At 34.7% G+C, this 18,324-nt stretch overlaps 1 pseudogene; it reads left to right on the plus strand.

Annotated features, from left to right (window-relative positions):
* The first annotated feature begins 14,514 nt into the window (after window positions 1-14,514).
* On the plus strand, window positions 14,515-18,322 carry LOC132165817 (MDIS1-interacting receptor like kinase 2-like; annotated as a pseudogene).
* The last annotated feature ends 2 nt before the right edge of the window (window positions 18,323-18,324 follow it).

Below are 18,324 nucleotides of genomic sequence, written 5' to 3' on the forward strand. Positions count from 1 at the left end.
TGATGAGAGAGAAAAAAGATGTAAGCAACAATAAGCCAAGATAGCAAGAGTTGCGATTACTTTAACATTGACAAGTGACTTGTATTTATAGGCATGAGAGGAGTTTGATCTCCCACACGTTTAGGGACCTTATCCCTTGATATCTGTTGTGCAAATATTTGAAAAAGGGATGAGGTTTGTTAGCTGCCCCGTGATCCTAGTATCCTAGGATCATGGAACAAATTTGCAGCTTCTGCAATGTTAAGTCAGAGTATCCGAGTAGGACTCGGTCACTCGCATATTAACTTAGGTGCTAAATGACGTATCTTGATTGATATAGATGATCTGGATATTAGATGATATGATTATATCTCCATGGTGGAATGACCAATGTACCCTTCAACCTTTGACTATCTTGGCCCATGAGTTATATCTCAGACTGGGAGTCTGAGACCTCCTCGGGCTAAGTTGACCGAGAGCTTAGCAACCTAGCATATTTACGGAGTTTTGGGCATTGGGCCCATCAGGCTTTATGTGATTGATCCACAACCTAACAAATATGTAACAAATGAGAATTAAGAGAGTCATATAATCAATATGTAGCTTACGAAAATGATGAGAGTTACATAATAACTATGTAACATATGAGAATTAGCAGAGTAAATAATACATTAATTTAATTCAAAACAACTAAGAATTGTCGACTCGAATCCAAGATTGCAATTCCTATCCAATCAACATGACAACCATTAGAAGTTAGCAAGCTCACAAGCCTTCAGAAACAAAATAAATTGACACTCTGGTAGCATCTCGTAAATGAAATTGTTGGACCTCGAGGCTCCATATAATATATATGTATACTAATATAATCTTTTGTATTTCTGAATAATCTCATTAAAAAGACTTTCAATATGTTAATCTCTTCAATATACCCAAAGACTTTTTCTTCTACCTATTCTCTTTTGCTCTCGGAAACTTCCTAACCATTTTCCCACTAGTCATCACAATATTCAATTATTTGTTTATGAAACTTTTTTCTTTTTAATTATTTCCTAATTGGCACGGACTTTCTTTATTTAGCATATGAGCTAAAGAGTCTCATATAACTGTTTTTTCTATGCCTGCTCAAAAAGCTGACTTTTGACAGGTGGAAATATTGCAAAAGTTTACTTTGAGTTTGATGTAGAGCAATATTTACCATATTTTCAGTAAAATTGAAAATAAGAAAAATATCAAAAATGATATTTGAGCACGCTTGATCAGAATTTTATCCGTTCTCAGACAATTGAAGTACAAAAGGAAAGATTGTCACAATTATCGCTAATTGTCAATTTTATATTAGGATTTTATTTTATTTTATTATGACTTTATTTCATTTCCTTAATAGGTTTAGATTTGCTTTAATTATTTTACTTTCCTTATTAGGATTAGGTTTACTATTGCTACTAGGATTATGTTTATTTTCTCTGCAAATATTTCTCTTCTATAAATAGGCTAGCTTATAATGTAGAACTAACTTATTGAATCATTATCAAATCAAAGAATTTTTTCTGACGAAGACGCTTCTTCTTGCAGAATCTATTTAATTGGCTACTTTAGTCTTTCGCTATGTCAGAGTTAGTGAAATTTTAAGCTTTGGTTGTTTGGATAACATACTTGCCAACTTCCGAGGATGGTTCCTGGAAATAAAGCATGCACAAGTTGTCGAAGTCGAGATGGGTGCTAATAGGGTTGACACAGGACACCATCACCATATGTTGGGTGGGATCGCGCACATCACATGTGCACTGGAGAGATCAGGCTTCAAGAATAAACGATGTTGAATGTTGATGGCTAAGACGATCGACCACTATTTGGTTATAAGGCTTTTTTATCTTTCTTTTCTTCCTACCTCGACTAGCTAGTTAGGCTAATGGGATAGTTGAGACCTTCAAGTATTCTCTTTAATAATTGAAGATTCCAAAATCTTGACCATTGAATCTAGGACCTCGCTCCAACTTTGATAATGGAGGTCGCAATGATCGAACACAATCATAGAAATTATCCTCGACCACGCCTCGGCATTTTCGCCAACAGGTACTTTACATTTATCATCCCATTCCAAAGTGATCGGACCATCCTTATCTATCATAGCATTCCACCTCAAATTCTTGTTGCTTCCCCTTGGCCGTCTAACGGATGTACTAGCGATTAATCAAAATATGGAGACGTAGTTAGTTGTATTTGGCAAAGTAGTTTGCAAAGTGTATACAACAAACTAATAAGAAAAAGACCATATATTCACTTACAGTTTGCGGTGTGTGTGACTCCTAATGAGTGTATGTCATTAAACGGCTCTTGGGAAGGATGGCCCTCCGCCGCCACTGGGAGCGACGGTGATAGTACACCCGTATTGTCACCTTCATCAATGAGAGTCGGCCTATCACGACCCTCGACATGACAGAGGCCTCGGCCTCGTTCTCGGACTTGACCACGACCTTGGACTTGGCCACAACCTTGGCTTTGGCCTATCACCATTTCTAGTTGCTTTGATAGATCTGCAAACAACACAAAACAAATGTGGATCAGTCATATAACCATAATATTGCATGTTATATGGTTTGGACAAAAATAATTGTTCATATACTTAATTTAGTTAATTGCACATAAGTGGTCAATTTGTAGAAAAAGAAGAACCAAAAATAAAATATTAGTAGCAAAGCATCATACAATTTGTTAATCCAATTCCAACTTGGTCATTTTGTACCATAGTCTGTATCATTGTTGCTTGAGGATGACTGTTCGTGTTCAGAGTTTTAGATTTTGTATCATAGTTGCTACTTAACTCTTCTTCATTATCGAAGTTAGTATTATGCTCCTCAATCGAAGGCTTATCGTCAATGAACATGCTTGCATCAAGTTGCACGTATAATTCATCAATAGGTATTGTCGAATCATCTCTACGTAACATAGTAGAGTTTTCAACAATTGCAATATTACCCCCAACACATTCATTTTCCTGGTATTCCTCATTGTTGGTTCCTTGGTCATCATTCTCATTATCTTCCCCTACCACTATTGGATTATAGTATGTGTTTCTATTGGTCAGCATCTGCGCTACTTTCTAACTACCACCCAATTTAGGATCACTCAAGTAAAACACTTGTGCAGCTTGGCATGCTAATATGAACGGGTCGGAGTCATACCATTTACGAGAGGTATTCACAATTGTAAAACCTTGTTCCTTTCTTATTCCCCGCGTATTACTCCCAGTGTCCCACCAATCGCATTCAAATTGATACACCCGATTTCGGCTAGGGTAATATAACTAAAAAATGTTCTTTAACTCACCATAGTACTCATCATCTGACGTGTTGTACCCACCTTTAACAACAATACCACTGTTCTGGGTAGTACGAGTTTTTGCGCATTCTTTTGTGTGGAACCTAACCCCATTCACAATGCAACCTCTATACGATCTAACTTGACGATTAGGCACGAGTGAAAGATGATATAATTGTTCTGGGACATTTTCTGCATTATGCCCACCATTGTATATATTATCTCGAAACCAGCACTCGAATGTGGCCTCATGCTTCTTCTCAATGTCATGGCCACCTCCCCTTTCGATCATCTGATAGTGTTCATTGCATAGAAAAGTATATGTTGTTAGTAATCATTTAGTGTCATGATTAAACAAAAGAGAATTGGATAAGGAACCCATAATTATACACTTACTGCAAGTATGAAGTTGTTTCCTTACAATTGCTAAGTACATACCATCGAGCCCTCGCAAAAATGTTCTCATAAAGTGTCACATATTTTGCCGCATCCAACGGTTGAACTCGCTGAAAGAACGCATCAAGGCCTTGTTCCGTTTCTTCCAGACAGCCGTCAACATTTCGCTTTTCACGGCTCTTGTCTCAATCCCAGGAAGATACATAGAGCAAAACGTCAAACACTCATCAACTAAATAAGCCTCAGCAATTGAAGCCTCCGGTCACGCTTTGTTTCGCACCTTCCTCTTATGTTTACCAAGCGTCCTTTCCATTGGATACATCCAACGGTTTTGTACTGGTCCCCCAAGCTCAGCCTTTTGAGGTAAATGAACCGCTAGATGGACCATAACATCAAAAAATGCTGGTGAAAATATTTGTTCCATATTGCATAGAATCACGATAATGTCGACCTTCATTTGCTTCAAGATATCTACTTTTAATGTCCGTGCACACAACTGCATAAAAAAATTACTCATCTCAATCACTGTTGTTTCTATTTCGGGCGTTAATTTTCTACGAATTGCAACAGGAAGTAAGCGCTGTAAGAAGACATGACAATCGTAACTTTTCATTCCCAATATCCTGCCAGAAAGCTTGTTCACACATCGACAAATGTTAGACGCATACCCGTCAGAAAATATCACACATTTCAACCACTCACATAACCAGTTCTTCTCATCTCTTGTCAAAGTGTACGCCGCAAGTGGCATCTTAGTGGTTGCACCATTTGTCTGCAAGTACAATTCTTTATGTATACTCATCTCACGTAAATCTCTTCGTGCGTTGGCTGTGTCCTTTTTCTTCCCAGGAATATTCATCAATGTACCCAAGATACTATCACATATGTTCTTCTCAATGTGCATGACATCTAAATTGTGTTGTAGTTTCAATGTTGACCAATAAGGAAACTTAAAGAAAATACTTTTCTTCAAAATTCTAGGAATGTTTTACGGTGGTTTGTTCAAAATTCTAACAAAGGATATTCAAATTTTGTCGATTCATAGAAATAATAGGGTGAGATCCAATTTTGTCGTCTTAAGTCATTTTGGTGCTCTATGCTGATGTGTTTATCTTTCAGTGGATGATACAAAAGACTTGATTTGTTCCAAGTCTTATGGAAATTATTCTCATTACCTATTCTTTCTCTTATTTCTTTAGAATTTAGAAAAGATAACTTCCAAAATGTGTGAAATCAGGTAGAGATTTTATAGGAATGTTTTATGGTGGTTTGTTCAAAATTCTAACAAACGAGATTCAAATTTTGTCGATTCATAGAAATAATAGGGTGAGATCCAGTTTAATCATCTTAAGTCATTTTGGTGCTCTACGCTGATGTGTTTATCTTTGAGTGGATGATACAAAACACTTGATTTGTAACAGGTCCTATGGAAATTATTCTCAATACCTATACTTTCTCTTATTTCTTTAGAATTTAGAAACGATAACTTCCAGAATGTGTGAAATGAGGTAGAGATTTTCTAGGAATGTTTTACGGTGGTTTGTTCAAAATTCTAACAAACGAGATTCAAATTTTGTCGATTCATAGAAATAATAGGGTGAGATCCAGTTTTATCATCTTAAGTCATTTTGGTGCTCGACGCTGATGTGTTTATCTTTGAGTGGATGATACAAAAGACTTGATTTGTACCAAGTCCTACGGAAATTATTCTCAATACCTATTCTTTCTCTTATTTCCTTAGAAAAGATAATTCTCACATGCGTGAAACAAGGTAGAGATTTTCTATGAGTGTTTTACGGTGGTTTGTTCAAAATTCTAACAAACATGACTCAAGCTGAGGAAACTGTTGAATTTGCGAGCATGCTAGCATGAAAACCGTTGCACAACGTAACTAAAAATAAATTGTTAGAATTTTGACTATTAATGCATAGTAAAACCTTTCGTGGAATTAAGTCTCTATCTTACTCTATAAAATCCTATAGAGCATCCCATTAGCATCATACGTTAGAAATGGCAAAAGTCTTAACCTTCTACTTTCTTCTTGCCCTTCTAGCAATCAGCTGCTGCGGTAAATATTTAATCCTTATTCATTTACCCTCTCCATATGATTTGTTTGATTTGCTTCTTATATATTGTCAGAAAAGATCCTCAACTTATGGTTCCAACTGCCAAGTTGAAATACTTTTAAGGATTTCTTATAATTTTCTTTTAAAGTTGTAGAATTCAGGTAATTTCTTGCATCAACAGCTTGCAAAATGTCATTTATTAAAAAATATAGCATGTTATCAATGATAATTGAATATTTTTCATTTTTTTTTTTAAAAAAAAAAAAAATGCACTCCCAAAACATATATTTTTTGTGATTGGTTTAAAATCGCACTTTTAATTTACGAAAGCGCAATAGTAGATGCACACTAAACCAAAATCGGGATGTAAAATCCAAGCAAAAAAAAAAAAAGTATCTCATCCCATAGAAAAACAATTAGCTTCCTCAAAAGAAAAAAAGAAAAAAAAAATTAGCATAATTTTATTAAACTATTTTGATTTAATGTGATATTTTTGATTAGTTGTATTAAGATTCTTATTATTGCAATTTAGCTAATAGTTGAGAAGAAGTGAAGAACCAATGAAATTGTAGCCAAGAATTTTAACCATATTGTAAGGTCTTTGAGCCCGAGAAATTAGGTATCGGGATCCATAGAGAGGGAGGATTGCAAAGCCAACCTATTCTGAGGAGTTGGGTCTCGTGTTCTAAACTGACCAAGAAGGACGTGAAACTTGTACTTAGACTGTCCACGAAAGGTGGGCATCATAGGCCCTTTTCTGTGGGACGAGGACTTTCAATTCAAGTGAAATGAACACAAATCATTTTATGATCAAGAAATTTTTTTTTTTTTTTTTTGAACATTTTGAACTTCATTTATCATCAGAAAAAATAATATAGAGCGTGAAAACTCTCTAGATTTTTTTTTTTTTTTTTTTTGTATTTAATGGTGTACATAATGTCATATCATTTAAAATTTTTAAATAACTCGACAATATATAAGCATAAGATTGTTTGGAGTGATTGATAAAAAATAGTAATAACTAATAAGCATAAGATAGTTTTGTTTACGCAGGCAGTGAGGCCCAGGAGATGGGAAAGTCTATAGGCCGTCGCTGTTTCCACCGGGAGCGGTTGGGTACTGGCGCCAACCAGCAGACATGCGAACAGTTTTGTGAAAAACAATATGGCGGGGGAATTCGCAGACAAGCAATCCTCAGTGGGAATGACTGCACTTGTCATTATCCTTGCTAGTTTACCAATTATGTTTTTGGCTCCCTACTTAACCTTGGGACTAAATAAAACCAAAATCAATAATATCAAAAAACAATATGGCGGGGGAATTCGCAGACAAGCAATCCTCGGTGTGATTGATTGCACTTGTCATTATCCTTGCTAGTTTACCAATTATGTTTTTGGCTCCCTACTTAACCTTGGGACTAAATAAAACCAATATCAATAATATCAAAACTCTCTCTCTCTCTCTCTCTCTCTCTCTCTCTCTCTATATATATATATATATGAAGTTTTGAACTGTAAATGTATATTAAAATATAAGGTGAATGACAAAATTAAACAAAGTTCAAATTCATGATATTTGTTTTGATACCATACTAGATCATCATTTATCCCAAACATTAATCAATATTTCAATTTAACAAAAAAAAAAATCCTAATTCCCCATAAAATAAAGCCTAATGCACTCAAAAACTTCGTCAAATTGTAATTGGAACCCAACTCACCAATTTATGAAGAATATAATTTTTAAAACCCAAAAATGAAAAAAAAAAAAATTTCTTGGGTTTATTTGGATCCATAAGAAGATGATAATCGATCTTCATTTTGGATTGTTCATTTTGGATGTCCGTTTTTTTATACAATACTGCATGAAGTTGATATGAATGGATAAATTTAATAATTTAATTTATATTCTAACAATTTCCTAGCTATTTCTTCATATTTAAACAAATAATGTTATTGAGACTCTTAAGATGGATAAATAGTTTTCATTCTTTACTTTCTTTAGAAAATATAACTTCCCAGAGATAGATTTTCTAGGAATGTTTTGTGGTGGGATCTTAAAAATTCTAACATTTATTTTTAGTTAATTTGCTAATTTTTCCAAGTCGTAGGTTGAGTGGAAAAATTAACAAACAAACTAAAAATAAATTGTTAGAATTTTCACTAATCCATAGTAAAACCTTCCAAGGAAATCTGTACCTTACACTATAAAATCTTGATAGAGCATCGCATAAGCATCTTACATTAGAAATGGCAAAATATTAACCTTCTACTTTCTTCTTGTCCTTCTGGTGATCAACAATAAATATTTAAGAAAATAACTCTAATTAGATTGTGGTGTGAATTAAGTGTTTTGCATATTTCAATAAGAAGCCAACATCTCAACTTAAAACACCAAAAAGTAATATAATCATTCTCTTGAGAAAATACATCATAGACAAAACCACCGGAGCCACTGTTTTGATTGGTTTTGGAAACTCCGATGTTGAGGGCTTGGAGGTTTCGGTGGTGGATGGTGGGTGTTGGGTTAGAATGAGTAGAAAAGTTCATAAGATTGATTTTGATTAAAAATACGGTGTTTTCAATTTCATTGTATTTGATGTTTTTATTTGATGTGTTAAATTTCTATTGAATGTTGTAAAAAGGAGGTTTTATACCACATCCTAATAGAAATGGCTCTCAATATTTAATCTTTACTTATTCATTTACCCTCTCTATATGATTTGTTTGATTTGTTTCTTATGGCTCCAACTTCAAGTTTGAGCCCATGTTATCCCACCATCAGACTCTTCTGATTTCTTTTGAAATTATAGATTCTAAAATTACAGGGATTCAGACAATTTCTTATGAGAATTGAATATATTTTTATAAGATTCTTACTCTTTATGTAGTAGAAAACACACAATAAAAAGTAATTGGTTGTTTTAGCAAAAATTAAACAATTGCCCTCTATATTATATTTACTCAATGTGTTACAGTGAACTTTTATATTTCACTATATTCTAGTTTACAGTGGGATTTCGTGCAATTGTATTTATCCTTGCTAGTTTACCAATTATGTTTTTGGCTCCCTACTTAACCTTGGGACTAAATAAAACCAAAATCAATAATATCAAAACTCTCTCTCTTTCTCTCTCTCTCTCTCTATATATATATATATGACTGTAAATGTATATTAAAATATAAGGTGAATGACAAAATTAAACAAGGTTCAAATTCATGATATTTGTTTTCATACCATACTAGATCACCATTTATCCCAAACATTAATCAATATTTCAATTAAAAAAAAAATCCTAATTCCCCATAAAATAAAGCCTAATGCACTCAAAAACTTCGTCAACTTGTATTGGAACCCAACTCACCAATTTATGAAGAATATAATTTTTAAAACCCAAAAATGAAATTATATATTTTTTTTTCTTGGGTTTATTTGGATCCTAAAAAGGATGATAATCTATCTTCGTTTTGGATTGTTCATGTTTGAGAAGCTCCCAATTTAAGGATGTCCATTTTTTTATACCATACTTCATGAAGTTCATACGAATAGATAAATTTAATAATTTAATTTATATTCTAACAATTTCTTATAGCTATTTCTTCATATTTAAACAAATAATGTTATAATTGAGACTCTTAAGATGGATAAAGTTTTTCATTATTTTCTTTCTTTAGAAAATATAACTTCCCGGAGATAGAGATATGATATTTTTAGGAATGTTTTGTGGTGGGATGTTCTAAATTCTAAAATCTATTTTTAGTTAATTTGCTAATTTTTTCAAGTTGTTGGTTGAGTTGGAAAAATTGACAAATTAACTAAAAATAAATTGTTAGAATTTTGACTAATCCATAGTAAAACCTTCCGAGGAAATCTATACCTTACACTATAAAATCCTGATAGAGCATCACATAAGCATCTTACATTAGAAATGGCAAAAATATTAACCTTCTACGTTCTTCTATCCTTCTGGTGATCAACAATAAATATTTAAGAGAATAACTCTAATTAGGTCGTGGTGTAAATTAAGTGTTTTGCATCTTTCAATAAGAAGCCAACACCTCAACTTAAAACACCAAAAAGTAATATAATCATTCTCTTGAGAAAATACATCATAGACAAAACCACCAGAGCCACTGTTTTGGTTGGTTTTAGAGACTTCGATATTGGGGGCTTGGAGGTTTCGGTGGTGGATGGTGGGTGTTGGGTTATAATGAGTAGAAAAGTTTAAAAGATTGATTTGGATTAAAATACAGTGTTTTAATTTCCATTGTATTTGGTGTTTTTATCTGATGTGTTAAATTTCTATTGAATGTTGTAAAAAAGTGGTTTTATACTACATCCTAATAGAAATGGCTCTCAATATTTAATCTTTACGTATTCATTTCCCCTCTCTATATGATTTGTTTGATTTGTTTCTTATGGTTCCAACTCCAAGTTTGAGCCTATGTTATCCCACCATCAGACTCTTCTGATTTCTTTTGAAATTATAGATTCTAAAATTATAGTAATTCAGACAATTTCTTATGAGAATTGAATATATTTTTATTAGGTTCTTACTATTTATGTAGTAGAAAACACAGAATAAAAACAATTGGATGTTTAGCAAAAAGTAAACAATTGCCCTCTATATTATACTTACTCAATGTGTTACAGTGAACTTTTATATTTCACTATAGTCTATAACAAACATTTTACTTTTAAGCAAAAACTAGCATATCTGCTGGAGATGCCAACTACTTTTTTCGTGAGATGATACAAAATATTTTATTATTAAAAAGTTGTGAATTGATTTGATTGCAGAATTGTTTAGCAATACCAAATATTAAATACTATACTTCCATCGCATTTTTATTTTATTGAGTTGATGTGGCACTTTGATCAACACTTGCTAAAAAAAAAAAAAATTCAAAGAATTTATGAATATAGCTACATCAACCTAATGAAATAAGAGATATACTATTGGTTCTCCCCCATCCAACAATTGTAAATTTACTATTAAATTTGTGGGACCCACATGTGGGTCTTACAAATCCAATAATAGATTTGCAAGAGTTAGACGTGGGAAAAGTCCAATGGGAAGGAAAAGAATTATCTCTCATGAAATGAATGTGAGATAGTGTAGCATATCTATGATTTTTTTTTTCCTGTTCAAAAAAGGTTGGAGGGGGAGACCAGTTATGGCTATTCTACTTAGACGTGACCATAGTAATACCAACTCACGGGGGACTGCTCAGGAGGAACCTAGACGGCGGAAACCAAAGACGCACCCTCAAGAAGTCGCTTCACATAATAAAGTCCCTTACCTTCGCAAAGTTGGATTTCAACCTATTGCAGAAATTGCACCAGAAAGAACTTTTTGAAATTGCAAGGTTAGTTATTTGAATCATGTCAAAGTACTTGAAAGTATGAGCACACTTGAAGAACTTGAGCTCTTTAGCAAAGCAATCGAGAAGTTGATCAAATTTACACACTTCCTCAGTTTAGCTATGCAGGTGGAGCTAGCTAAAATGCTCTTTTCATTTTCAAATTATACGCACAGTAATATTAATTGTGTTGCATTAACCAATGAGAAGTTTTTACCATGGAGTTACAGGATGATGCCGGAAGATTAAAGTGTAAAAAGCAAGAGGATAAGTAGTCGAGAATTATAATAATTGTCTTGATTCAAGCAAACAAATTCAGCAGAAAATAATTGTTTAAATCCTCTTGAAGTAAAAGTTTTTGTAAAATGAAGTGGAATGTGCATGGAAAATTGGACACATATTCAATTCTTTTATTTGGTAAGTATATGCCTGGTGACATATATCAACAGTATATGGCAATATTAAGCATATAACTTAAGGATAATAGCTCAAGGAAACGGATTTTTTTTTTTTTTTTATTTAAAAAAAAAAAAATGAAACAGAGTTCTTTTAGGTGCACATCATGAAGACAAGGAGTAGAGATTGTTAGTAGTGTTTAAGAGAAATTACAGCATTGTAGAGGATTTGCATGATCACTTGGGGATCGGACCACTAATTACATCACATATATGCGTGGTCTGTCTCAATCTCTCAATCAATTATATATTTCACATGCTAACTGACGACATAACTTCCCCTTTAACTTGTCGACAATCCAAAAGTTTGCATGCACGAAAACACCATGCAAATGGAAAGCTACTTAATTATTGTGCCCCCTTTGTCTGGCATGGTGGGACTGGGAGATATTTATTGAAGAAACCAATTGGGATCGATTGTAGTGTTTAATAGCCTGTCTCCAGCAATTAATGAAACGGAGGAAATTCTTGGACAGAGCCCTTAATTTGTTTCACTCTCAAGCATTTTAGCTAATGATGAACTTGACATGGGAGCTTCTCAGAAATCACTGAATAGCGATCCATTATTGACACATTTTTCTTCTCCCACTCAATTATTGTGGTACGACTCTTGTTTGAAATGTGAATGCCCTTTCACGTGAGTTTGTTCAGAGTTTTCACTGAAGACATATATGGTAGAGCCAATACCAATATAAATAAAAATCCATGTGGTTCACTTAAAGAGAAGGTCAAACAATCAGAGGCCCTAATTATGCTGAATTGCTGCTTCTATTTGGGCTTCTCAAGAACACAATAAGTACATAATCAATATGTAATATATGAGAATTAAGAGATTCACATAATCAATATGTAGCTTATGAAAATGATGAGAGTTATATAATAAATATGTAACATATGAGAATTAGGAGAGTAAATGATACATTAATTTAATTCAAAACAACTAAGAATTGTTGGCTCGAATCCAAGCTTGCAATTCCTATCCAATCAACATGATGCCCATTAGAAGTTAGCAAGCTCACAAGCCTTTAGAAATAAAATAAATTGACACTCTGGTAGCATCTAGTAAATGAAATTGTTGGATCTTGAGGCTCCATATAATATATATGTATACTAATGTAATCTTTTGTATTTCTGAATAATCTCATTAAAAAAACTTTCAATATGTTAATCTCTTCAATATACACAAAGACTTTTTCTTCTACCTATTCTCTTTCGCTTTCGGAAACTTCCTAACCATTTTCCCTCTAGTCATCACAATATTCAATTATTTGTTTATGAACCTTTTTTCTTTTTAATTATTTCCTAATTGGCACAGACTTTCTTTATTTAGCATATGAGCTAAAGAGTCTCATATAATTGTTTTTTTCTATGCCTGCTCAAAAAGCTGACTTTTGACGGGTGGAAATATTGCAAAAGTTTACTTTGAGTTTGATGTAGAGCGATATTTACTATATTTTTGGTAAAAAAGAAAATAAGGAAAATATCAAAAATAATATTTGAGCACGCTTGATCAGAATTTTATCCGTTTTCAGACAATGAAAGTACAAAAGGAAATATTCTCACGATTATCGCTTATTGTCAATTTTATATTAGGATTTTATTTTATTATGACTTTATTTCATTTCCTTAATATGGTTAGATTTGCTTTAATTATTTTATTTTCCTTATTAGGACTAGGTTTACTATTGGTACTAGGATTATGTTTATTTTCTTTACAAATATTTCTCTTCTATAAATAAGTTAGCTTATAATGTAAAACTAACTTATTGAATCATTAGCAAATCAGATAATTTTCTTTCAAAACTCTGTGGAGTTTGTTTTCTTTTCTCAACCTGCGGGTTTGAGTTTACCTTTGGGTTGAAGACGAAGACGCTTCTCCTTACAGAATCAAAGACGCTACTATTTGATTAGTTACTTTAGCCTTTCGCTAATTAGAGTCAGTGAAATTTTTGGCTTTGGATAACATACTTGCCAACTTCCGAGGATGGTTTCTGGAAATAAAGCATGCACAAGTCGTCGAAGTCAAGATGGGTGCCAGTAGGGTTGACACAGGACACCATCACCATATGTTGGGTGGGATCGTGCACATCACATGTGCACTGGAGATAAGATCATGCTTCAAGAATAAACGGTGTTGAATGTTGATGGCTAAGTCGATCGACCACTATTTGGTTATAAGGCTTTTAATCTTTCTTTTCTTCCTACATGGACTAGCTACTTAGGCTAATGGGATCTTTGGGACCTTCAAGTCTTCTCTTTAATAATTGAAGATAACTAAGCTATTGGCTCTTAAGAAAACATATATATCTAATGTTACCAAAAAAAAAATTATATTAGAAATTAATCAAATCCTTTTGTAAAACTCTATAAATAGAAGGGTTAATTACATTTTTAATACCTAGATTTGTACATTTTTATTTTTTCCCATCCGGGTTTCTTGATCAGCATTAACTGTGATCTGCGCATTTGCTAAATGCTGTTTATTCGACAAATAAGATCTTATTAAATAAATATTAAATAAAATTATAATATTTAGCGTTTTTCTTTTTAATTGGGACATATCATCATGACAATGTCATTGGGGTGCATGATTTTCCACACATCTTCCAGTCCAGGTTACAACATTTTTACCTTGAATTAGCCTTATAATTTAAGTTTTAACAGATGGAATTAACTAGAAGAAGAAAAAGTGTACGTGACCCGATACTTACTATTTTAAGATGAAATTAAGACAAGTTAATTAAATTCCTGAACCTTTATGGACAAAACACAAAACATGGTTGGTTACCACTTACCACTACCAGGAAAAGAAATGAAAGGGAAAGGAGATATACAAGTTCGGCAGAGCTAGGGACCATATTCTAATGTTGACAACCTTTGACTATGTTCACACTTCTTTACCAATCATGCAACATACATTTATGTTATAACACTACTACTCTCCCTTCCTTTCTCTCCATCTGTGCTGTAATAGATTGAAATCAGATCAAAAAACAATGACATGTGAAACTCACCCCAAGCCTCCTTCTCTTCTTTTACTTCACCTTCTCTTGATCTCCATTCTTCCATTACAGATCACAGCATCACCAAGAACACAAGCTAAAGCTCTTGTCAAATGGATAAACACTCTCTCCCCTCTTCCCCCTCCCTCTCCTCTCACTTCATGGTCTCTCGCCAACCTCAACCACCTTTGTAACTGGAAAAGCATTGCCTGCGACTCAACCGGAACAGTCTCCGAGATAAACCTCAATGGAACACAGCCAAAGCTCAATGGAACACTGGCCCACTTCAACTTCACTCCATTCCTTAATCTCACCCGCTTCGACCTCAGCCACAACCATCTCAGCGGGCCAATACCTTCAGAGATAGGCCGGCTAACGGAGCTTCAGTACGTGAGTCTTCTCGACAACTATCTTGATGGGAAAATCCCATATCAGATTACCAATCTACAAAAGGTACGCTACTTAGACCTTGGAACAAACCTCTTACTAAATCCTGATTGGTCTAAGTTTTCAGCCATGCCTTTGTTGACACACCTTGCCTTTAATTACAATCAACTAGCTTTAGAGTTCCCAGGATTTATACTTGATTGTCACAACTTGACCTTCTTGGATTTGTCCTATAATAAGTTCAATGGAACAATACCAGAATCTTTATTTACCAATCTGGGCAAGCTTGAATTCCTCAATCTTTTTGATAATTCATTCCAAGGATCATTGTCTCCAAACATTTCCAACCTTTCCAAGCTCAAATATCTTTTTCTAGGAGTAAACCAGTTCAGTGGTCTAATTCCTAAGGATATTGGAGTATTGTTCAATCTTCAAACTATAGATTTGTACAATAATTCATTGGAAGGGAGAATTCCTTCTTCAATAGGCCAGCTCAAGGGCCTCTCGAGTCTCGATCTTAGCTTGAATCACTTGAATTCTACAATTCCTTCTCAGCTTGAGAATTGTGCTAACCTCACCTTCTTGGCTTTGGCTAAAAATTCGTTAACTGGGGAATTGCCTTTGTCTTTGGCCAACCTGACTAAAATTACAGAGTTGGGTTTATCTGATAATTCTCTCTCTGGTGTCATCTCACCGTATTTTCTCTCCAATTGGACCGAGTTAATCTCTTTGCAACTTCAGGGGAATCGTTTCACTGGAGGAATTCCACCGGAAATAGGCCTATTGACAAAGCTCCAATTTCTTTTTATGTTTAATAATAGCCTTTCTGGCTCAATTCCCTCTGAGCTTGGGAGCTTGAAAGATTTGATGGAATTATACCTTTCAGAAAACCATCTTTTTGGTCTGATTCCTCTGACAGTCGGGAACCTCACAAACCTTCAATTCTTACAAGTGTCTAAAAATCAGCTTTCTGGCTCAATTCCATCCGAGATTGGGAACTTTAAAGATTTGATTGAATTAGACCTTTCAGAAAACCACCTCTCTGGTTTGATTCCTCACACAGTTAGGAACCTCACAAACCTTCAAGTCTTTAAACTTTACTCCAACAATCTCACTGGCACAATCCCACTGGAGATTGGGAATATGGCATCTCTGCAAATTCTTGATCTCAATACTAACCAACTTGAAGGGGAGTTGCCGAACACCATTTCTCGGCTCGGTAATTTAACGGCACCTCTCTCTTTTCTCCAATAAATTCTTTGGCACTATTCCGAGTGACTTTGGGAAGTATAGTGCTCTGAGATATGTTAGCTTTTCCAACAACAGTTTCTCTGGAGAATTGCCTCTTGAACTGTGCAGCGGCTTTGCTCTTGACGAGTTCACAGTGAATAGCAATAACTTCACAGGGCCATTGCCAGACTGCTTGAGAAATTGCTCGCAACTAAAGAGAGTGCGGCTTGATGGGAACCGATTCAATGGAAACATTACAAATGCTTTTGGAGTTCATCCAAATCTGAGTGTCATTTATCTTAGTGACAATCAATTTGTTGGTGAAATCTCAGCGGAATGGGGAGAATGTGAATCTCTCACCGATTTGCAGATGGACAGAAACAGAATTTCTGGAAAAATCCAAGTAGAGCTTGGAAAGTTGACTCAACTGGGCGTTTTAAATTTGGGCTCCAACGAATTGTTCGGGGAAATTCCATTTGTACTTGGAAATCTAAAGTTGTTGTACAAGCTCAATCTAAGCATGAACCATTTGACAAGAGAGATTCCTCAGATTCTAGGCAGTTTGAGTGAGCTTAGCAATCTTGATTTGTCTAGAAACAGTTTGATTGGGAACATACCAAAAGAACTTGGGAATTGTGGTAAATTATTGAGCTTGGACTTAAGCAACAATAGCCTGTCAGGTGAAATACCATCCGAGCTTGGTAACTTAATAGTATTGCAGTTGCTGTTGGACCTCAGCAACAATAGACTCTCGGGAAATATTCCTCAAAACCTTGCAAAGCTTTCAAAATTGGAGAGTCTTAATGTGTCACATAACCAACTTTCAGGGGAAATCCCATCATCATTTACCACCGGCATGGTAAGTCTACGCAATAGCTCCATCGATTTTTCCTACAACCATTTAACAGGTCCGATCCCGATGGGTACAGTTTTCAAAGATGCACCAACAAAAGCTTATGTTGGAAACTCAGGTTTGTGTGGAGATGTGGAAGGACTAACTCCTTGCTACACAAATTCCAGAAAGAAAAAGCATTATAATACAACTCTAGTGGTTGTCCTCATTCCTGTTTGTGGCCTATTGCTACTTGCAATCATTGTTGCTGGAATCATAATATGTTACCGGAAGACAAAACCCCTTGAAGAAAGCAAAACACTTGGAGAGTATGATGAGAAGGCTGAGTCACTTATATGGGAAAGAGAAGGTAAATTCACATTTGGGGATATCGTGAAGGCCACAGAAAACTTCCATGAGAAGTACTGCATTGGAAAAGGAGGATTTGGAAGCGTTTACAAAGCTGCATTGAAAACAGGTCGGATTGTTGCAGTTAAAAGGCTTAATATGTCAGACTCCAGTGACATCTCAGCAGCTAGTCGCAAGAGTTTTGAGAATGAGATTCGTATGTTGACAGAAGTCAGGCACCGCAATATTATTAGGCTTTATGGGTTCTGTTCCATTAAGGGATACATGTACTTGGTTTATGAATATGTGGAGAAAGGCAGTTTGGGAAATGTATTGTATGGGGTGGAAGGGAAAGCAAAATTGGACTGGGGTAGAAGGGTGAACATCGTGCAAGGTGTGGCTCATGCAATTGCATACTTGCACCATGATTGCACTCCTCCAATTGTGCACCGAGACATTACAATGAACAACATATTGTTGGAGTCAGAGTTCGAACCACGGCTCTCAGATTTTGGAATTGCAAGATTGTTGAGTTCAAATACAACTAACTGGACAACAATTGCTGGGTCTTATGGCTACATGGCTCCAGGTAAGCTATTAATCTAGTTACTGCATTTTTGTATTGATCATTTCAGGTATTTGTCTTAGGATAGACCACTTTCCTATAATAATTATGAGAATTTTTTATTTTTTATTTTTTTTAAAAAAGGTAATTGTTTGAGTAATGGAGTAGGATCCGGACAAGAAATTTCAGGGAATCGTCATTCAGTAGAGTATGAGAAACTCTGCAAAGATGAAAGGGTTTCTCGTATCAGGAAGTGTTTATCTTATCCTTATACGAATGTCGATTTTGTTTTATGGATGCGCAGAGCTTGCATTCACGATGCGAGTAACAGATAAATGTGACGTTTATAGCTTTGGAGTGGTGGCATTAGAAGCTATGAT

This window comes from Corylus avellana, chromosome ca11 (genome assembly GCF_901000735.1).
Source record: "Corylus avellana chromosome ca11, CavTom2PMs-1.0".
Lineage (NCBI taxonomy): Eukaryota > Viridiplantae > Streptophyta > Magnoliopsida > Fagales > Betulaceae > Corylus > Corylus avellana.